The sequence below is a fragment of the Macrotis lagotis genome, chromosome 4 (genome assembly GCF_037893015.1).
Source record: "Macrotis lagotis isolate mMagLag1 chromosome 4, bilby.v1.9.chrom.fasta, whole genome shotgun sequence".
NCBI classification, from domain to species: Eukaryota; Metazoa; Chordata; class Mammalia; order Peramelemorphia; family Peramelidae; genus Macrotis; species Macrotis lagotis.
The window spans coordinates 208,570,744-208,595,454 of record NC_133661.1 but is presented as its reverse complement, the minus strand read 5'-3'; the positions used below and the strand labels follow the sequence as shown (position 1 = coordinate 208,595,454).

Here is a 24,711-nt window from a genome sequence, read left to right as displayed (position 1 = left end):
CACATATTGTTTTACAGATTTTACATTTTACAGATGAGAAAATTAAAAGACTAAAAAAGGCCTAAGTGATCTGTCCAAGTTCACTTTCAGTAGGTGGGGAAATCAGAAATGGCTGTCAGGTCCCCTCCCTACAGCAGCATTCTACTTCTCTGCTTCTTGGTATATTTATGGTTGATTCTAATTGAATGACTTCTTTCCTCCCTTTTGGCCCTTGCTAATGTAGAAACTGTAGGAATGAGCAGTGTATAGATTGGAATCCTGAGACAGGATCACTAGATACAATATTTGGGGGAGTTGGAGAGGGTAAAACTTTTGTTGAGAAACTCTCATTTGCTGTTTGATAATTCCACAAAAGATCATTAATGAAAAGATTATGAATGTTTCATAGAACACAACCATGGGTAGGGAAATTCCCTACTCAATTTTCTATAAAAATTAATAGACTCCATATATTTGGGGGGCAGAGGGTTTATGGAGGGGCTTAATATAATTAAGTGGCCTCCTAGCTCAACAAAGCAGACTAACACAGAATATAGCCCATCTATTACTTCTCAAGAGAGGTACGCTCTATTCATCCTAGGTACACCCTACTATTATTGAGCCCTGATTGAATATTCCCACTCTGTTTTGTAATTAAAACATCATTTATACTGAGAATAATTAAGACAACTGTACATTTGATTTTAAAATCAGTTTTGAGTATTGTGCCTTGTCAAGCTACAAGAATGGCTCCTGCAGCTTTACAACTTAGCATGAAGAGGCAGGCAGTGACCGCAGGCACCTGAGTGGAAGGTTTGACAGGTTGATAAATTAGGACTGACACTTGCCAAAATGGCTGTCCTCCCTGCCGCCTGCCAGTGGAGCATTTGCACACTGTTAATTGAATTGGCAATTTATGTCACCGTACCTGCCCCTGAGCTTTTGTAACGCTGGAGCTGCCATTTAGCTCGGATAATCCAGGACTTGGGAATAAGGACGAAAAGCTTCACATGATATTATTGCAGATTTAAAATGACAGTCGGGGACCTTGTTGCCAATTTCCCATTAAATGAGAAATAATTAACAATAGCAATAACAAAGTCTTACAAAGCTGGAAAAGTTAAATTGACTTTTCAGCAGTAGTGTGATACAAAATTGCTTCTAGTGTGATTATTGGATTGCCCTTTCTGGATTATATACCCTAAATAGTATCATATGATGGACTGAACAGGGAATATTTTGAAAGCTAATCTGATTTATAAGTGTGAAACTATTCTGATAATCTATAGGATTTTTTTAAAAAATATTTTTTGGTGTTTTTTTATAAGATTCATTCAGAAGGAAAATATAATAAGATATTTGAGATCTCTCTTTGTTCAATTGCATTAGCTACTAGATAGCATATGAAACAATTTTGATCTATTCCTATATAGTATTAATGATGAAATGGCTAAGGAGCACATAAAGCTTCTTAGATTTACTGCTTGAATGGATGGGGCTTACAGCATAAGTAGGTTCTGAGATGGATTGGCTGCCTGGATTACAAAAGTTCCCTTAAACAGATCCTCAGTATTTTTGCTTTTGCTATTTTGTTGTCATATTTGGAAGCCCATACAGCATGGGTCTGTCTCTTGGTCCTTCTAAGGTCTGAATGAATCAATATTCATGATCCCTCTGGACATAGTAGTTGAATTTCATTATCATTATAGCTTCATATAATTCCAGAGTCCTGAAATCCAAAGTTTCAGTGTGGTTGTGATGAAGTTTTTACATTTCCTTTATTTTATGCATTTATGTCAGTTCATACAATCTGTTATCTACCTTAAAGATGCTTCCCTGATTTCCAACACAGAGGACATGAAGAGTATTAAATGGAAAAATGTTTTTAAAAGGTAGAATAGCTTTTGAATAAATGTTTCCTCTGATTTTTTGTGTATATCTTATCTATAGATTGTGATCCATCACCTTCTTTGTCCATACATATATATATGTATATATATACATATATATATGTATATATGTATATTCATCCCAATTTGCCTTACCTTATATACACAATCTGCTAATGTCTATGTTTCAAAGTAATGCTAAATTTGGCAGTTGCTTCCTATCTCCACTACAGTATTGTCAAGCAAAAATACAATATGATTTCCTTTCAGTAGAGCTAAGATTTCACTAGTTGGGAGTCCCTCCATGGATATAGATCAGAATACATGCATGCCTTCTCATCCTTTTCTTTTTTCCATTATTTCCCATTCCTCCACCTTTAAAAATTCTACCAAGTAAACTGGAAGCCTTCTTCTACCTCTTTTGAAATAATATGGCCAGGGGCAGCTAGGTGGTGCAGTGGATAGAGCACAGGCCCTTGGAGGCAGGAGTATCTGAGTTCAAATTTGGCCTCAGATACTTAATAATCACCTAGCTATGTGGCCTTGGGCAAGCCAGTTAACCCCATTTGCTTTGCAAAAGAACCTAAAAAAAGGAACAATATGGCCAGCAGTTCAGAACATTCATATTCATATTATTCTTCACTATTAATGTGTGACTGACTCACCTTTTCTCATCATGCATTTCACAGATGGCATCATTTATGTCATTTTAGTAGGCAAGTAGCTGCTGGTAAGATGCTACATGTACTTGAGTAATAGAGATATGTATGGTAGGCAACCCTACATGCAACAAATCACTTATGGCCTTTTAGCCTCAGTTTCCTCAAATCTAAAATGAGGGGGCTGACCTCTCAAGTATTTTAAAGCTCTAAAGCTATTTTTTAGAAAATAGGGACATCACTTTTAACTGAGGAGATCAGAGAAAGTTTCATGGAGGAGATTGTGTTTTTATTGGACCTTGAAAACTTTGTAGACATTTGACAAGTGAAGATGATAAAGAGTAGGTTCCAAATCAAGTGTGTTGTCAGAAGAATGACCCGAACCCAGGTCTTCCCATTTCTGAGTTCAGCTTTCTACCTTATTCTATGCTACTTCTCACACATGTAAGGACTTTGCAATGGTATTGTATGGTCTGGATTAAAGAAGACTTCCAATTACATGTGTGGCCTATGTTAGATTACTTTCTGTCAAGGAGAGTAGGGAGGGAAGGGAGAAAAATGCAAAAAGAAAGATTGTTGAAGACTATCATTCTACCTGGCTAGGCAAAATAAATAAATAAATAAAACTTTTGATTAATCAAATCCATTCTCAGACACTTACTAGCTATGTGATCTTGGATAGGTCACTTAATCCTTTGCCAAGAAAAATTCAAATGAGGTCACAAAAAGACAGACATGACTGAAAACAATACTACAACAACAATACAATATGTCTTATAGCAGAAAGCTTAACAGGATCTGAAGTAAGAGATCTCTGTAAAGATTTCTTTGTAAAAATATATTGAATATGTTGATATAAAATTATATGTATACTTGAATATTTTTTAAAATCACTATCAGAAAACCAAATCATTTTTTCAAGACTAAAGGGATTTGATTTTTTGAAGGGACAGAAGCAATATATAGGTATGGTAAAACAAAAGAATTGCTAGGTTATAAATGAGAAGAATTGGGTCTGAATGTACTATCTGCTACTTAATAATTCTTTGATCTTTGGCAAATGACTCCCTTTATTAGTAGTAGTAGTAGTAGTAGTGATTCTTTTATCTCTTTTAGGTAAAGATCTAGTAGTGGTATCACTAGGTCATTGGGTATGCACAGTTTAGTATTTTTTTTGTCCATTGTCCCAAAGTGATTTCCAGAGTAACTGGTCTAGTTCACAGCCCAACCAACAATGCAGAAAATCTAGATTTCAAAGAAAGTAAGTCAGACTCAAGATATTAGAAATTAGTATGGAGCAAGCTAGAATTAGAGAATAACAGATACAATGAAGCAAGTAATTAATACTTGCCTAGAATCTGCTGATAGCCATATTTTTAGTTTATTTTTAGGTTTTTTGCAAGGCAATGGGGTTAAGTGGCTTGCCCAAGGCCACATAGCTAGGTGATTTTTAAGTGTATGAGGCCAGATTTGAACTCAGGTACTCCTGATTCCAAGAGCCTGTGCTCTATCCACTGCACCACTTAGCCACCCCCCAGATAGCCATATTTTTAAAGACCTGAATGATACTCTTAGTTCCATGTATTCTGGTAAATAAAGGACCTTAAGCTCTGTTCTGATAGAGGTTCAATATTACTTCTATTTTTCTTATTTTCTTTTTATTATTAATATTTCATGTCTTTATATCTTATCTATCTAAATATTCTTCCTAAGTATAGAAACCATAGTAGGATCATAGATTGATAGAAGAAAGATTAGAATATATTGAGTCTAGTTCTTCATTTTGTATATTAGGAAATGGAGGCAAAAAAAAGTTTTTAAGTGCTTTGCTCAAATTCCTAATTCTCAGATCTCTAGGATCTCAACTCTTAACATTCTTCCATTTGTTCCAAATATTCTCTAGGTCATTTCACATCAAATTTTAGCCCTATAAAATACCATTAAATCACAAATGACAAAAAATGGGATTTTAAATCATCCCACATCATTATATTGTTCTTTTAAATACTTTTACAAATTCTAGGTCAATATACAATTTTCTTCTACATTTCTGCAATTCTTAATTCTGTGTGAATTTGTTAATTTCTTGGAAAGTCTTTATAACCTTTCATTAAATGTTCCAAATCAATTTATGAAATGCTTTGAGAGTATACAGTAAATGCAACATATTATACTCTAGTTCCAGCTATCCTATTTTCACTTTTAATATTAGATATTAAAGAAGGTATAGTTTATAAATTTAAAAAGGACTTAAGGGACTTTCTAACATAGAGTAATTTTACATATTTGGCATAGAGCCTCATATAGAATGAGAATGGACTCCTTGAGCTGTGTAGTTCTCTAAGTGGCAGAACCTGCCCTTAAACCCAGATCCTCTGACTCTAACAGCAGTACTCTTTCCACTCTATCCCCTCAGATAGTCCAAAGTTCCTTCACCACCACTTCCCCCCACCCATGCCACCTCCATTTAGGTTAGGCTAATTTTCTTCTGAAAAGTCAAGAAATTTATTCTCATGTCTTTATTTGCCTAAAAGGGCTGAGGCTTAAGCAGACTAACTCTTAATGTAGCTTCCTAGTATCCTCAAACCTTTTCACACAGGTTCTTCATCACCAAAAGATAAACCCATATGGAGCTGAGCATCCTTCATATTTGGCAGATGTACCAGTCCCTACCCTGACTTGGAGATGATTTTTTTACGGAAGCTGGGGACTTCTTCTGTAGAAGCTGTTTCTATGTTATGACATAGTAAACCTACTTTTGTTAGCTGTGAATGGTGTACTGATTTCGAACTTCATTTCAATATTATAACTAAACTAACAGATCAGCCTGTTAAGTTCAGACTATGACCCTACCACTGCTGATTGTTGATTTCACCTTAAACTTCTTGAGAAATTTAAAACAGGATAGTCTTTAGACTTGATGAATACACTTTCATGTTTGTTTAGTAACTGGTACAATTTGTCTAAGGTACATCTTGAAAGCACAAAAATGAATGGAGTGTTATTTCACATCCTCTTGGGGGGTGTGGAGGTGGGGGAGGAAGGAACATGGAGAAGCAGTGTCAGTGGAAAAGGTTATTCATAGAGTTCGGTTTTAGATTTTTTATTCCTCTGTATAAATTTGTCCATGAACACAAGGATATTGTCTGGCCGTTTATCATTCCCATTGAGCAGTGACCTAGCAGCAAAGGGATACTTTACTTATTTATGAAGAATAATTAGTTATTTGCTTCAGAGAAGAAGCAAGGCATTCTAATCAAGCTTTGCATTTTAAAGGCTAAAGTGAGGGAGAGGAAACAAATGTCAAATTTTAAACTATTTACATTTAGATGACTTCATACTAAGAAGATGAAATGTTTCCTCAAACATATGAGAGTAAAGGTGGCTCTGAGTTGAAATGCAAAATAACATCTATTCGTTGTTTTGTTACTCCTGAAATCTGAGTTTTTAGATCAGGAATCATCTTCTCATTGCCATATCTCATCAGCACATAAGCCATCAATTTTCTCATAAATTATTTACACAATAAAACTTCATCTATCCAGAGCCTGTAGGAAAGTTTTCTGACTTGGTGATTTTTATCTTTTCTTAACAATAATATTTTGCTGATCTGAGCTATTTTAGTTGAATTTCTTTCTAAAATGTACTACAACACTTCCTTTTCTACTTAAAGTCAGAGTTACAATTAAGAATTAAATTTCATGCTGTGTTATGTAATATGTTCTGAATTAGTCTCATAAGTATACACGTTTGTCCCACCACCACCACACTACCCTGACCAGCACACACTTGCAACAGTCTCATATTGCTTATTTTTCCCCAGTTCTATTGTCTACTTTTTTATGATTATTAAATCTTTTCTAATTAATTGCTAAGTACTAATTGTTATAAGCAACTAAATTGCCAAGAGGTTGGGAGCTCTGAAACTGAAGTCAGGAAAGTCCACATTTAAATCCAGCCTCAGAGACTTAGTAGTTCTGAACCTGGATAAGGCACTTAATTTTTGCTTACCTCTATTTCCTCATCTGTAAAATGGAAAAAAAAGAGTGATTGCATCTGTTTCCTTAGATTCTTGTGAGGATAAAATGAGAAAATATTGTAAAGAATTTTGCAAGCCTTAAAGTACTCTATATATGCTAACTAGCTCTTGTTGTTTTCTTTGTTATTATAGGCCAATGCAATTACCTTAAGAAATTCAGCTCTCCCCTCCATTTTGTGTTTCCACTTTAAAAATCAACAAACTTAGAAGATGAGTATACATATTCATTAAAATTGTTGGCAAAGTAAGAGTAAATGTGAAAATGACCACATGTTTCTAGGAAATTCAGATTAAGAATAAATATGAATGATATTTTATTAGTACTATTTTTCTTTACAACTAATTGCTCAATATCATGAAATTTATTGAGGCTTTAATATATAAAATAATGATAAATCTTGACATTTGTGTGATGTTATGAAAGGTATCAATAGACTACCCCCCCCACTTTCCCCAGGTGTCCATTCATAGCCAAAGATTCTAATTTTTATCTTTTTTTTAATTGATACAACCTTTGGATTAGCAATGTCATATCCCCTTAACCACAGGCATGTAAATCTCAGGATAGACAGCTGCTTGGATGTCCTAGGCTGGGACTGCTGCCCTCAGCAAACATTTTTGATTCTCCTACATGGTCACTTGGCAGCCTACACCCATACCCATATGGTTACATGGCTTTATGCCTATTCACAACTTGGTCAAATTGTTCCACTAGGGCATAGGTGCCAAGCAAACATGGGTTTAGTTGGGCAGCCTCCTTAACCACACAGATTCCATCACTTCAGCATGAAGTCTTTCCTCCATGACAAGTTGCCATTGCAACAGTAAATTCATTTGACCCTTAAGCTGTATTTCCTATAGTCTTTAGGATCCGGTATCAGAAAGAATGAGTAAATAGGATGGAGGTCTTTCACAATTATCAAAGAAGCAGATGTCATTGAAGACAGTGCTTTGTGAAATAGGTCACCTTCAGGGTTCAGGACATATGAATAACTTTATGAAGTCAACATATAGTAATCTGGTAGAAAGAACACTAGGCAGACCATGACCTCTTAAGCTGATAACTTAGTTTTCCCTTTCTTAGCAGTATCACTGACTTGTAAAACAGGAATGATACTATGGTTAGAGGATTAATAAGATAATTTATATGCTCTAAATGAAATATATGTAGACATATACACATAATATATATATAACACATATGCATATACACCCATATGTGATACTTTTTCCTGTTCAAGTCTAAGAGTATAATTTCCCCCCATTTCTTTAACAGCACAAGATAGATGGAGATATATATATATATATACATATTCATATACATATATTTACATTCATACATATATACATACCACATACATACCAATGTGTATACACAAATACATAATCACATAATGGAATATATGTAATATATATATACATATTTATACTATATATATATATATAGTGCTAAATTGTAATAATGAAGGGAATAGTACAATTGAACTAGAAATGGATAAAAGTATTAAACATCATGATGTAATGTTGTAGAGTAATCCATGCACATCTGAACTTTTCACATGGCTCCAGTCCTGTTTTTCTAAAGCTGCTATTTAGTGGTATTTATAGGGAAAATTTTTAGTGTGAAATTCCCTGAGCTACATTTAACCAAGTGAAGCACCAGAGGTTCTGTGGGATAAAACAGAAAAAATGTTAAAACTGGAAGGCTCCTTAGAGACTTAATGGTTTGGTCCTCTCATCATATGATGAGAGGAGCCAAAAGGCAATCTGAGTGACTTGCTCAAGGTTACATAGAATTTGGACTAGGCTCCATATATATAGACTCATAGACATAAATTTGGGGAGGGTTGATAATTTAAGAAAATATACTTTTCAGTTGATTCACTTGATTCTTTTTTATTAATATTCAGTTGATTCCTTTTCATTATTAAATAAAACCTCCAAATATTTAAGTGGTTGATTAGAAAATGAATTTTAAAATATTTAATAGGGATTATTTTAGTGGAAAATATATTTGATAACTGCCCTTATATTTTACATTTTACATTTTAAATCCCTTTCTTATTTGTCCTCTTTCTTGAGTAATATCTTGGGACAATTTCTTGGCAGCCACATTAGATTTGGTTGTTTTCTAACTAATGAGGTCAAAGAATTTTCATTTGCATAAAAGGAAAGAAAGTTGTCCAGATTCCAAAAACACATACTGCTCTAAATGTGGAATAAAACCTTAATGCCACATCACTTCTAATTAAAACAGATTTATTAAAACTGGCAAGCCTTTTTGACCATTTTTACTGAAGTAATTTTGAATAAATCACATAGAAGAGTCACAGGTAAAGGAATTTTAAGAGACTTAGTGACCTAATTCTGCTGTGATCATTACCTTTCTCTTGTCTGAGTCACACTCTTCTTATTTCCACTTTGGAAAGATCTTTGAATCAAATATGTGATGTGAAAATAAGAAGAAAAAGTCAGGTAGATTAGTGATAAACTATTTATATCAAGTACAAATGTGACTACATAGTTATATTAGACACTGAGTCACTTGGATGGATTTGATACTCATTTTTTAAAGATCTGGAAGCAGAAAGCGGATGTCATAAATTAATTTCCTGTACATTGGTAGATTGTAATGCAAACATTTTGCCAAAGCACTCATATTTTTAATGGCATTGTTATTACAGTGAATATTTTTATACTTGGTGATATTCTTGGTAGCACTAGACCTGAGTTTCTATCAAACTTGGTATCTCATGTTTCTGCTTTTATTCAAAAAAGTTAATGGAACATTTGTTTCTCCAAAGAACACCTGTCTAAATGCTGGATTCTTCCAAGTCTTCTAGTTTAGAGCTCAAATGGGCCTGGGCTTCTTTATGAAAAGATAAAAATATTCATGTTTTAGGTGATGGGGAAGTAAAGAAGTAGAATCATAACATCTGAGAGTAGGAAAAAAATCTTAAAGACCATTCAGACTGACCTATACCTCTCTAAAACAGCATGTTGGACTCATTTGGTACTTCTTTGACTGCCCTATCTTTCCTCTCCCCATTTTAGCTTTATTTTTTCTTTTGAGTATTTTCATTAGATTGTAAACTCCTTGAGGATAAAAACTTGTTTTTATATTTTATCAATAGCACTTAGCACTTTCTCTGGCACATCTCACATACTTACTAAATACTGATTTATTATTGTCAAATATGATGGAAAAATTAATCAACTAGCTTCTAATTGAATTCCTCTTGTTTTTTTCTACTTTACTTTTAAAAATATTTTGCTTATTTATTTTTCCAACTACCTGCAAAGATAGCTTTCAACAATCATTTTTGTAAGGTTCTGAGTTTCACATTTTTCTCCCTCCTCTTCTTCCCTTGACAAAAAAAGCAGTCTAATATAGGTTAACCATATATAACTATATTAAACATATATCCATATTAATCATGTTGTGAAAAATAAATCAAAACAAGTAGGGAAGAACATAAGAGGGGGAAAAACTCATAAAACAAAAAACAAATTTTACAAATTGAAAATAGTAAACTTTGGTCTGCATTCACACTCCATGGTTCCTTCTCTAGGGATGGATGGCATTTTTCCATCACAAGTCTTTTAGAATTATCTTTGATTATTGTACTGCAGAAATGAACAAGTCCATCATCACCCAATGTTGCTTTTAGTATGTATAATGTTCTTCTGGTTCTGCTCACCTTCATTCAGCAGCAGTTCAAATCTTTCCAGGTTTTTCTGAAATCCTGTTCCTCATGATTTCCACATTCATTTTTCACAATTTGTTTAACCATTTTCCCAATTGATAAATTTGCCCTGAATTTCCATTTCTATGTAAAGAGCTGCTATAAATATTTATGCATACATGGGTTTTTTTAAAACTCTCTTTTGTATTTTATTATCTCTTTAGGATATAGACCTACTTTTGCTGGCTCAAAGGGTATGCACAATTTTATTGCCCTTTTGGTGTAATTCCAAATTGTTCTCCAGAAAAGTTGCATCAGTTCACAACTCTACTAACAATACCTTAGTGTCCCTGTTTTTCCATATCTCCTACATTCATCATTTTCCTTTTTTTGTCATATTGGGCAATCTAATGGTGTGAGGTGGTATATTGCAAGTCTTTAATCAAAAATAATTTTGAGTATTTTTCATATGACATTAAATATTCAGTTTCTTCATCTGAGAACTGCCTGCTCATATCCTTTAACCATTCTTCAATTGAGGAATGATTTATATGCTTATATATTTGACTCATTTCTCTAAATATTTTAGAAACACTAATTTATCAGAAAGCTGTAAAAAAGATTTCCCAGTTTACTGTATTCCTTTTAATCTTTATTGTATTGGTTTTATTTGTGGAAAAACTTTTCAATTTAATGTAATCAAAATTACCTACTTTGCATTTTATAATGTTCTCTTTCTCTTCTTTAGTTATTAAACAGCTCCCCTATTTATAAATATAATGGATAAACTATTCCTTGCTCTTCTAATTGGTTTGTGGTATCACTTTTTCTGTCTAAATCCTCTACCAATTTTAACCTTATTTTGGTATAGGGTGTGGAGAGGTTGATCTATGCCTAGTTTCTGCCATACTATCTTCAGTTTTCCCAGCAGTTTTTATCAAAAAGTGAATTATCCCAGTAGATGGAGTCTTTGCTTTGAGTTTTTCAAAATATGGATTACTATAGTCATTTATTACTGTTTCTTTTGTACCTAATCTATTCCATTGATCCATCACTCTCTTAGCCAGTACCAATCAGTTTCAATGACTGATGCGTTATAATATAATTTTGATTAGGTATGGCTAGGTCACGTTCCTTTGCTTTTTTTTTCATTAATTCCCTTGACATTCTTGATCTTTTATTCCTCTGTATGAGTTTTGTTATTATTTTCCTAACTCAATAAAAAATTTTTTGGTAGTTTAATTGGTATGGCACTGAATAAGTCATTTTTAGTATATCAGCTCGGCCTACACATGAGCAATTGACAGTTTTTTGAATTATTTAGATCTGTTTTTTTATTTGAAAAGTGTTTTGTAATTGTTTTCATATGGTTTCTGAATTTATCTTGGCAGGTAGACTCCCAAGTATTTTTATGTTATCTACAGTTACTTTAAGTGGACTTTCTCTTTCTATCTCTTGCTACTGGAATTTGTTGGCAACATATAGAAATACTGATAATTTTATGGGTTTGTTTTATATCTTGTAACCTTGCTAAAGTTGCTAATGGTTTCAAATACATTTTTAGTTGTTTTTCCTAGGATTATCTAAGTATGTCCTCATATTATCTGCAAAGAATCAGTCTTGTTTCTTCATTGCCTATTGTAATTTCTTCAATTTCTTTTTCTTCTTTATTGTTAATGATAACATTTTAAATACAATATTGAATAATAGTGGTGATAAAGAGCATCTTTGTTTTACCCCTTTTTTTTTACTGGGAAAACATCTCTCTTATCCCCATTATCTATGGTGTTTGTTGATGGTTTTAGATAGATATTGTTTATTGTTTTAAGGAAAGTTCCATTTATTCCTAAGCTCTCTAGTGTTTTTTGATAGAAATGGGTGCTGTATTTTGTCAAAAGTTTTTTACTGCTTCCTAAAACAATCTAGCTGACTTTTGAGCATCACTATTTGTTTTTTAAAAAATTCTTCCTCTGCTAGTCATTGTTGTTCTTTCCTTCCTTCCTAATTTGAAGAGGAGAAAACAGAAACAATATAGAGAATTAAGTAGTTATAAAATCATAAAAGCAAAATATTTTGAGTTGGAAGGGATTTTAGTATCTAATACATTTCATATCTGAAAGGAATCCCTACAACTTTTCTCTCTGACAATCAGAAGAATCATTCCTTCTATTCAACAGAAACCCAGTCCCCAAACAGTGCTATCCTTTTAGTCATCCTCTTCTCAACCTCACCAATGTAGTTACAAATCCATTTTATTATCAATAACAAGCCTTACACTATTCTACACTTTTAGTGTTGGAGTCAGTTTGAACCTGTAAGCAGATTATTAAATTATCAATGTGAGCAACTCAGAGGCAGAAAAGGCTACACACATCAGGACTTTGTTTTCTTGATTGCCCTAGACTGAAAGTGATGGAAAATATATTAATTATGCAAATTAAACAGAATTGTGTCCTGCTTTTTGATGATCCAGTTGTTAAAGATTTACCAGAGCATCTTTACTTTTAACCTTCTTGACATTCTTTAACATTCTTGACATTATCAAAAACTTTTTTTTTAGAAATTTATTCCTTGCTTCTAAAAAAAAGAAATTTATTCTTCTTCACTTCTTAGGGAGTATAATAAATAGCCAGGAATTTGAATCAAGAGACCTAAGTTTGAATTCTGACTCAGATACTTAGTAGTTGCATGAACATGAGCAAGATATTTGCCCTCTCATATTCTTAATTTCATCATCTATAAAATAACACACCCCCAGTATTGTAAAAATTAAATTATATAATAGATGTGAAATGCTTTGAATGCCTGAAAGTGTTACATCAAGTTAAGTATCCTCCTCCTCCTCAATATCAGTCTTCATCATCATCAACAACACCACCATCACCACCATTATCATCATCATCATCTTCATTTATTCTTGTGAGAGGAAGAGCCCAGGAACATTTTGGGATTTCTTTTTCTTTCATTTGCTCTTAGAGTCTCACTCACGACACCAAAGAAATTTCATGTGTGATAGATGTAGTATATTTAGATGAACTCCCCATTTGCAAAAACATAGTTTACAATATCTCAGATGAATTTTTAATTAAAAGAGGGAGAAAAAAAGCAGAATCCTTTGATTTCTAACCACTAGTTTGAAAGATCGATCATAAAATGTAATGATTCTTCTAGCAGATACCCCAGCAAGTCTATTTTTATATTTTTACCCCTCCTGCAGTTGTATTTTTCTATGTTGCTCTCTCTGTGTCTCTGTCTATCTTTCTGTCAGTCTCTGCCTCTGTCTCTGTCTCTCATCTCTCTATCTGTGTCTGTCTGTCTGTCTCTCATCTCTCTCTCTCTCTCTCTCTCTCTCTCTCTCTCTCTCTCTCTCTCTCCCTGACCCAGTTTCTTGCAATGTATCTTCTCTAGCAAAATTAAAAACAATCTCAAGGGTTCTTCATCTTTAGTACCATTTTTCTCGTTCAAGATGAGGGGCAACTAAAAAAACATTTGTCTCTCTTGAGTGCCATAGAATCCCATGTCTACCTTTAAACTTTGATCTCTTTTATTTCAATTTCCTCCATTTTTCATCAAATACCAGTTTTATCTTTTTTTGCCACAAATGTTTTCTAACAAATACCAGAGAGACTTTCTGTAGGAAAAAATAGAATAAGCAGGGATACTCATGAACAGTCCAAAATAATAAATTTTGTCCTTGAAAGTCATGCTCTATACTATAATGTTCATAAAAAAATATTTATTTTTCAAATATAGGAAAATACTACCCTACATAAATGATGTCTAAAGATAAGTTAAATTCCTTGTGTATCCTTATCAGTTATTTTTTTTGATGACTCCCCTGTTGCTTCCTCATCAGAAGCAGTTGTGATGTTATTGTCAGCTTTTTGTTCTCAGGAGTATCTCATCTGTCTTGAGTGGGCTTCTACTTTAAAATTTCAGCCCTAGGATCTTAGCTCTGCTTTTTACTTTTTACTGAAGCCTTTGAAATCTGCTCTCTCTCCAAATTGAGGATATATATCAAATTATTCCCACCTTTCCCCTCCTTTATCCGTATAAAAGTTCCAAGATGGATCAATTGTTTCCTCACATGACTCTGATTGTTTCTTCTTTAGCAAACAGACCCTACCTATTGTTTAGAATTGTCTTGAATAAGCATGCCCCTTACCAATTCCTTCATGTTTTACAATAAGGAGATTTTCATTTCATTATACAACATAGAATCTTTTAAAATCCACAGCAGGATCCAGGTCATTCTAAATATATAGAGAGAATTTTTGGTGTTTCTATTTGGTCTCTGCTTTTCATTTTATCAGCAATATTTGGACTTAGAAATGATACCTTCCTTTTGAATATGCAATATAATTTATACAATGTCTGCTCTACATCTGTTTAATTCCAATGGTCTCTCTTACGATTTTTGAACTATAGACTGTAATGTGAATATAAGCTATTATTATGTGTCATATTGTATTATAGTTATTAGACATTATAATTGTCACTACATATACTTTACTAGAAATCTGAAAGTCCAAGTCTGCTTTATCTCTTTTCACCCTCAAATAGCCAGTGTTTTTTCTTTTATTCTTTTTTCAAAATTTATTTTATTTTTAATTTATTTAATAAAACAAACATTTCCATAATATAATATAAAAATAATTTCATGTGAAACTGCAAATCTATTATGTACAACTTGCTATCCCTTTTAAATATATAATGTTTTTCAAATTATATATCTATCAGAGCAAAAGTTGGAATCCTCTTTAGCAATCATTTATTTCTATAATGAACAGATCAAATCCCATCTCAATTTAGTCAAAGGGATTCTCCAAGTTCTTTTGTTATACATTTTATTGTATCATTTACTGTTTAAGTGGACCATCGGCTGAAAGTTGGAATTTATTTGTTTTATATATATATATGTTGTATCAGTATTAGACACAGGAAGTTTCTCTGCTACAGACTTGCACTTCTCATGATTGAAATAATGATGACTATGAACATATTTGACATAATAACAAATATGAAAATATACAACTTTGTGTGTTTTTTAATTCAGGGCTTTCATTTGGAACCAATTTCTCCCCTTATAATCAGGATTCCAACACTGCAAAGTTTAATAATTTAAAAAAAATTGAGACAGTATATAACCAACAGCTTGCAGTGCTTAACAGCAGCTCAGCCTTTTTTTTTCAGAGCTTATTTTTCAAGAGATTCTAAAAGGGTGTTCAAAAAAGATGAAAGCTACATGATTAAAATGAAGCATGGTATAATGTTTAACTGGCATTTATGCTACATAGTCTCCATACTCTTAGCCTAATCATCTTGTATTGTGTCTGACTAGTTTATAGTAGTTGAGAGTTTCTTGGCCAGAAAGGACCTTGTGAAATGATTTCTTATTAAAAAAAAAAAAGTATATACTATTGCAACGTTTAGATACAAACTGATTGCAACAAGTTCTTTTAGATAATATGGAAAAATAAACAATTTACATTAATCCTTGGATGGTTCCATGATGTTAAAAAATGTTGATATTCCTCTGGACCATGCAGATTACTGCCTATCCATAATTTCTCATTCTGTGCAGGTATCAAATGTTCTCATAGATTCCACTTAGACAATCTACCCAATTTACTTTCTTTGAGGAGAGCTTAGCTTTTTCTGTGTCATGGAACTCTTGAGTAGTCTGATGAAACCTATGGAATCCTTTTTCAGCGTAATATTTTTTATAAGCATAAAATCAAATACATAGGATTACAAAAGAAATGAAAGGTTAGTGAAAATGAAGTTGTCATTTTTTGCATCCAAATTTATCCACAGAACTATGGAACCCGGGTTAAAAACATCTTTAGATTTTTTTTCCTGTTCTTTGCATAAAAATGAAACACTCAGAATATTCACCTGCTGTCTTTGCTCTCACTAATAGAATTGCTCATGTCCATTTTCAATCAAGACTACATTCCTTTGATGATTTCTTTTATACTACTTTTTGCACAGAACTTATCACTGGCTACACTGAATCCTACTTATGGCTGCCAATTTCCTCTTGTTAATATGTTCAGTTGTTTAGTCATGTCTGACTCTGTGACTATTTTGGGTTTTCTTGGCAAAGATACTGGTTGGGCTTGCCCTTTCTCCAGTTCACTTTACAGATAAGGAAAGTGAGACAAGCAGAGTTAAGTGGCTTGCCCAGGTTCACACCACAGTAAGTGTCTGATATTTAAACTCAGGAAGCTGGGTCTTATAGTGCCCTCCACTGTGCCACCTAACTGCCTTCTTGTTCTTCCACATTGCTCTTTAAATCACCCCCCAAAAGGGCAGAATATAGTCCCAGTTAGAATCATGAGATCATGTAAGGGACTGGTAAGAGATCTTAATCCCATTCACTGTTTTTTTCCAGACACTCGATTTCTTTATTGATTACATGAAAAGATTAGACTGAATCCCTAAGGCCACTTTCAATGTAAAGAAATATGAACATTATAAGAGGATTAAGAGTTTACTCTATTATCTCAATATTCTTAAAAAAAAATAAGCATTATGAACTGTAGAGTTTCTAGGTCTCTATTAGTTACTTCAAAACTGAAGGAGTCTTTGTTTTAGTTTTTTTGCAAAGGTTAAGTGGGGTTAAGTGACTTGCCCAAGGTCACACAGCTAGGCAATTATGATATGTCTGAGACCGGATTTGAACTCAGGTGCTCCTGCTTCCAGGGCCGGTGCTCTATCCACTGCACTACCTAGATGCCCCGAGTCTTCTTTCTTTTTTTCTTTTTTTTTTAAGTAAGATTTTATTTATTTTGAGTTTTACAATTTCCCCCCAATCTTGCTTCTCTCCTCCCACCCCACACAGAAGGCAATCTGTTAGTATTTACATTGTTTCCATGGTATGCATTGATCTAAGTTGAATGTGATGAGAGAGAAATCATAGCCTTAAGGAAGAAAAATAAAGTATAAGAGATAGCAAAATTACAAAATAAGATAATGTTTTCTTTTTCTAAATTAAAGGTAATAGATAGTCTTTGGTCTTTGTTCAAACTCTACAATTCTTTCTTTGAATACAGATGGTATTCTCCATCACAGATAGCCCCAAATTGTCCCTGATTGTCGCACTGATGGAATGAGCAAGTCCATCAAGGTTATCATCACTCCTATGTTGCTGTTAGGGTGTACAATGTTTTTTTTCCTGGTTCTGCTCAATCTCGCTCAGCATCAGTTCATGCAAATCCTTCCAGGCTTCCCTGAATTCCCATCCCTTCTGGTTTCTATTAGAACAATAGTGTTCCATGAATACATATCCCACAGTTTGTTAAGCCATTCCCTAATTGAAGAACATTTACTTAATTTCTAATTCTTTGCCACCATAAACAGGGCTGCTATGAATATTTTTGTACATGTGATGTTTTTATCCTTTTTCATAATATCTTCAGGGTAGAGACCCAGTAATGGTATTGCTGGATCATAGGGTATATGTACATTTTTGTTGCCCTTTGGGCATAATTCCAAATTGTTCTCCAGAAAGGTTGGATGAGTTCACAGCTCCACCAACAATGTATTAGGGTCTCAGATTTCCCACATCCCTTCCAACATTGATCATTGTCCTTTCTGGTCATATTGGCCAGTCTGAGGGGTGAGGTGGTACCTCAGAGATGCTTTAATTTGCATTTCTCTAATAAGTAATGATTTAGAGCAATTTTTCATATGACTATGGATCACTTTGATTTCCTCAGCTGTAAATTGTTTTGCATATCCTTTAACCATTTGTCAATTCCCTATTCACTGTTTTAAAGATGGACTTGAGTGAGAAAAAATTAGTGATTTTCAAGATCACACAGATAGCAAATATCAGAAAAAGTATTTGAAACCAGATCTTGTACATTCAAATCCTGGATATTTTCCACTATATCCAGATATCTGGAATATAAGGGAGAACCTAGTAATATTGGAGATTCAGGTGGGATGCTGTCCTTTATACTAGATAGCAGAATAAAGTGGCTTCAAATCCTTTCTTTGACACTTGCCTAAAATTTAACTTAGCCTCATGTTCTAATTTAATAATTCAGTCATTTATATTACCTTTTGGTTCAGTTGTGTGAAATCCCCCTTTTAGATACTCATGAGTCATGACTGTAAGTATTTCTTTCTCATAGGGTTTTATTTCTTCTATCATTTATCTGAATAATAGAGAAGCTATTGCCTCAAGGGCTTAGAAAAGGAATCTGGAAATAATTGGAGCTAAGAACAGATTGTTTTATCTTTGTGATCTATAGGAAAATTACAGCTCATTTTAATGAGATATGTACCATCATCAGCTTTGATCTTATAGCAAAAAACCTCCTCCAAGTCATTTGACTCTGTTATTACTTTGGCTTCATTTCTCCCTCCATAGTAGTGTCTCTAAATCCTGAGAGAAAATTCTGATGGAGACTCACTTAGACTTGTTGACTAGATAATGAACTTACTCAGTACCACTAATGACATTGTATGGCATATTTAACTCCATTTGTAAGTTTTTCCAAAATTTCATGAATATAACTTATTTAATATAAATTAAGGGTTTTACAGTGGTAGAAATTGACCTGAAAATTAGTCATCCTGCCATCTCTACTCTTGATAGGGTCAGCAATACTTCCCTTGAAACCACAATAACTTCTGAAAGTCCTATTGTTGTTTAGTTGCCACCAACCAATATTACTGACCTGCTACTATTTATATGCAGTTTAGTCCAAGATCCCAGGGAACAGCAATACTTCCCAGACCAGTAGCCCAAGAAAACATCCTCCAAGAAAGCAACTCTTGTGGAGAAGGGACATGTCATTCCTGCTACCATCAACACCTGCTTCCAACTAATACTATCAATGGTATAAGCAAGTTATTTTGAAAAGGTGCTTGGACATACTGAGATACAGTCAAGAGGTATAAAGTGGGTCCCAAAATACTACTACTACCACCTCAAACCACCACCTCCTCTGGGACTTTGTTGGAAATAACATAGCACTCTTCCTTCCCCATGCCCCCCATATGCATATAACTGATTACAGGCCTTTCATCCAACCTGCCATCTGAATCCAAGGTCAAGTCCTTGTGTGATAGATGTTGGCAAATGTCTCTACTGGTGCTTTTATCCTCATCTTCTTAACATATTTATTAACCATAAATTTTAACCATATTTATTAAAGAATATGAAAATAAAATTATTACCACTAAAAAAGCCTTGGCAATGTTAAGTAGTTCAATGGATATTTTTAAAAACATTTTTATTGAAATCTTTTATTTTTAGTGTCAAAATTTCTCCCAGTATCCCTCCCACTTCTCAAGAACTAACCCATCAAATAGAATAGCTTTTTAAAACAGAAGAAAAATAAAATCTGTAAAATCTGAATGAATTCCTTTTCAGATTAATGTTTTTATAAGCAAAAAATCAAATACATTCATTTTCCAAAGTCTAGATATTTTAATTTATTTGCATAATTCAAAATTGCTTTCAAAATGATTGTTCTGCTTCATTCAACAATGTAGAGCTCCACCAACATTACATTACAGGGCCTTTCTTCACACAACTCCTTCAACAATTTACCATGCCTATGTTTTGTTGCCTATGTCAATTTATGGGTGTGTTGACCACTGTAAGTTTCTAAGTTTTACCTATGAAGATCTAAGATTTGTGGCCATTAAACTATTGTTGATAGGGGCTTTTTTTGCTTGTTTGTTTTTTGTTTTTTGGTATTTCAATCTTCATTGTCTAACTCATTGTCTAGTTTGTAGTTAATGAATAATAAATAATAAATACTTGGTGACTGATAGATACATTTTACTTATTATTGGTGATTTGGAGCCTTCTTTCATATGTTTGTTAATAGTTTGTATTTCTTCATTTTGAAACTTGCTCACACTGATCTTTTGACTACTTATTTCTTAGTAAATAGAATTTTATCACTGGAAATGACATGAAAGAATATACATTACTTGCACTTCCTTTGTATTGAACCATAATTCCTATTGGGTCTTTTATCTCACTTGCAGCTAGGACCTATACATATTGTCTCCCCAAAAGAATGTGAAATTTTTGAGAGCAAGGACTGTCATACTTTTCTAATTTTTTCCCAAAGCTTAGCAAGCAGTGCTTTGCACAGAGCAAGCAATTAATAAATGACTTTTTTATTTATTCAATAATTTATTCATTCATTCATACCTTTCTTTTGCCAAAGTATTCCACAATAAGCAAAATTATCCATTGATGTAGAAATTGTTTGTATGTGTTAGCTCCAGTTAATCTTTATAAGGTAATAAAATAAAATTTAATATTTTCCATAGTTTGACACTTAAAAAGTATCATCATACGTGATCTATATTTGAAATTAAGGAAGCCACATGCAATTACCAAGCTATTTATTTCAGGGGCACTTGCTGCTGTTTATAATTTAGCCATTTAAAAAATCATTTCTGATATCAAAAATCTCTACCAGAAGGAATTATAATAGAAAATCTGACTAAAGAGCACCCTTCCTTTTCCATTCTGCCCCATTTCCTTCCTTACTCATTCCAAGGTTTCAGATATTTAAATGGGAAAAAGTAAAAGGCTTACTGTCTTGAGCATAGCTTGTTGGTATCCAAAACTGAAAAATAATTTTACTTTTATTTCATTTTTTCAGTTTTTGCAAGGCAATATGATTAAGTGATTTGCCGAAGCTCACACAGCTAGACAATTCTTAAGTGTCCAAGGTCCAATTTGAACTCCAATCCTCCTGATTCCAGGATCAGTGCTCTATGTACTGCACCACCTAACTGCCCCTAATTTTGCTTTTAAACAAACATAGGTTGTTTATCCATGCTACAACTAATTGCCAAGGTAAATAAAAAGAAGCAAATCTTGAACTTCTAATTGTTAGTGGAGAGGCCATGTCATCTCAGGGATGACTGTGGACATTTATTGCTGTTGTCCAGAATGATGTACAGAACATTCAATATATATGTAAGTAAAATGTGTATATCCATCCACACCCAAAGCCCCCAACAACTCTGCCTACCATGAATAGATTGGTGGCTACATTTTGAATGTTAGACCTTAAACTTGAACTTCCATACAATCAGCTTCTTTAGTTCCTGACTCTTGTTACCAGAGTTATCTGAGTTGTCAAGAATTGGGAGGAAGAACAATAAATCTGCAAATGAGAATTTGATAGGATTTTTTTCTTTTCACCAAACGTACTAACTTTCAATAGTGTTCATCTTTAGTATATTTTCTTCAGTTTTCTCCAACTCTTCTGGCTCTCAGGCATTGCTATTATTTCTTGGTTTTCTCCACTTTGCCATCGATTTAAATTTCATCTCTTCTGACTTTGTGCCATTCTCTCCAAATTTCCTGCTTTTCCCATTACATTACTCCCTGTATATATACACATACAAGTTCACCATTAAACTCTCTGCATTTCAGCCTTCTTCCTCTTTCAGTTTGAGAGATCTTGGGTAAGCTGCTTAATCACTCTGGGCTTCAGTTTCCTTTCTTGTAAAATAAGGGTTTGGGGATTAGATTTCTTATAAGATCTACTTTAAATCTGAATAAAAGATGGTCAGAAATATTTGCATTTTGGGGTTTGCTTTTTATTTTCTGATATGACAATTAGAATATCTGACCAACTAATCATTGCTAAAGCCAAAATAAAAAAGGAGCAGCCTTCTGGCTCTCTTTCCCTTCCTGTATAATATATATCCTTTCAAAGGTGAGCTTCTAGAGATGATGTCTCTGGCATCACAAAAAAAAAGTCTAATTTTTTAAATGGAATTTTAGGCCACATTCTAGAGAAGAATGGTTATCCTTGTCAGATATAAGGGTTGACAATTCTTGAAGAAAAATAACCTTTACAATATACTTCAATACTTTACACTTAGTATTTAGAGATGAAATTGACTACAAAATGACTTAATTCACTTATTTCATTTTACAAATGAATAGTTGAGATTGAGGTAGGTAGTACGTAACAGAGCCAAGAGTCAGCCCAAGTTCCCTTGACTTGAAATTTAGAGTTTTGATAATACAACAGTGCCTACATATATTGATTGAACTAAAGCTGATGGATAGAGGATCAGGTTTTGAGACAAGAAGACTCATCTTTCTGAATTCAAATATGACCTCAGAGTCTAACTGGTTGTGTGACCCTGAGCAAGTCACTTAACTCTGTCTGCTTCAGTTTCCTCATCTGTCTGGAGAAGGAAATTGCAAACCATTCTAGGATTTTTGCCCAGAATACCCCAAATGGCATTAGGAAAAACTGGTCATGACTGAAATGACTGAACAACAACAAATACAAAATAATAGTTCTTTAAAAAGTTCTAAAAACAAAAAACGATCCATAAAATTAATTGACAAGAAAGGCTAGGGAAAGAGAAGCGATATGTCCTATTTAAGATAATGGCTGCAAATATTGAAGCTCTATATAAATGCAAGATATTTCTATTGTGAAATCTTCAGGATCAAATACTTTCATCAAATTGGTGAATTCTCAAATATATAACCCTTTTTCTTTTTCAATCTCTCTGCTCCCAGGACAAAAAGATATTTCTGATGTCCTTGAAATGATTCTGAAATTTGGATGAATTATTTAAAGTCCCAATGTAAAGAAACCTTCTTGTCTATATTTTTTTTAGGTTTTTGCAAGACAGATAGGGTTAAGTGACTTGCCCAAGGCCACACACACTAGGTAACTATTAAGTGTCTGAGACTGGATTTGAACCCAGGTACTCCTGACTCCAGGGCTGGTGTTTTAACCACTGCGCCACCTAGTCACCCCTTCTTGTCTCTATTTCAATCTTTCTTTCTCTAGATAGCAGAGTGGATAGAGCACCTCACTTGGGTCTAGGAGATCTGAGTTCAAGTTCAACTCTGATGCTTTACTAGCTTTTTGATACTGGAGAAGACACTTAATCTCTGTCTGCCTCAATCTTCTTATCTATAAAGTCTAGATGATAATAGTAACACCTGCTTCTCAGGTTATTATGTGTCAAATGAGATAATATTTGTAAAGTTGGTGCCTAACACACAGTACTATTCATAAATGTTTATTTCCTTCTCTCCTTCTCTAGCTTAAGGTCAGTTTTGACTTCTCAAAAAAGAAAAGAAAAGAAAAAACATAAACACAAAAAATGGTTTGTATAGAAAGTCTGAATTTTAATGCAATAAAGCTATGTCTTTTTCATGATGCCTGTGCTCTTATGAATTAAAATGGTTATTGTATATATTAGCCTGACACTTTCATTGTTTCTCCCTTGTATTATTTTTCTTTGTTGCACGGTTTAATAGTTTTGTAAAGTTTATTCCCCCCTACTGCTCAATATCTTTTTATACTATTTGTTGTTCTTTACGTCCTGCTGGGGTGCAGTTTAATGAATTATTTTTCAATGAGTGTGATATGATTTTTACATCCTGCCTATGGAGATGGCGATTTTAATACAGTATTTGTTTTATTCTGTATTCTTGCTCGATTTCTCTTAGCCCAGTCATTTGATTGGTGCTGGTTTCCGAGTGTCATAAGGTGCTGCCCTCCTGTGCTCCATTCCATGCATATAATGGCCTCCTTTATTGCATGGCTAATTCTTTATATCTTCTAATCTCGTTCTTGAATCTTTATTTTCAATTCCATTACCAACAGTTTGACTTTTATGCCAACATCTGTACATTTGCTTTGCATTGAAATTCCAGGAATAACATCTTTGCTGCTGGTGGTCCATCTTGTTTCGTAATTGAATCCACATCTTCTCAGGATGTGTTTTGTAAGGTGATTTACCTTCCTTAGGCTTTTGTTGGACTAGAGCTTATGTGGAACTCAGCAGGGATGATTCTGGGTTTTTTTTCAAAATCCTCTATCTCCTTTTGTATTTGTTTATCTTCCTTGCTAGCCATATTTTTTACCTTCTGCAATTCCTTACATTTACTCTAGCAAATATTTAGAAGTTCTCAGCTTTTCCTTTATATTGCCTATGCATTAAATATTTGGTTGTTATGCCAAACCACCATTCTCCTTGTCCCATTCATCACAAACCCATATTCTTTTACCCACATTCATGTGCACATACACATAGGTATATGCATATATATGCATACATATTGCTCCAGGGAACTAGGGAAGATGAGTTTTTGATTTCAGACCTGAACTCTATGCATTATGGCACCATCTAGCTGTCCTTCTTTAAAAATATGCATATTCAAAGAGATGACCTCAGTGGTATAATGGATCAAAGAAATTATCACTGGCAGCCTACTTATAACTATCATACTCCTCAAGTTGTTTTTTGTTACTATATTCAGTTATTTCAGTCATATCTGACTCTTCATGACTACTTTTGGGGTTTTCCTGGCAAAGTTATTGGAGTAGTTTTTCATTTTCCTTCTCCAACTCATTTAATACATGAGAAAACTGAGAGAAATAGAATCAAGAGACTTGACCAGGGTCATAGAGTGTCTAATAAGT

General features: G+C 33.6%; 1 protein-coding gene across 1 annotated transcript in view; it reads left to right on the top strand.

The window, feature by feature from the left end:
- Nucleotides 1–24,711, top strand: part of NPAS3 (neuronal PAS domain protein 3) — a 1,122,614-nt gene that overhangs the window by 474,371 nt on the left and 623,532 nt on the right.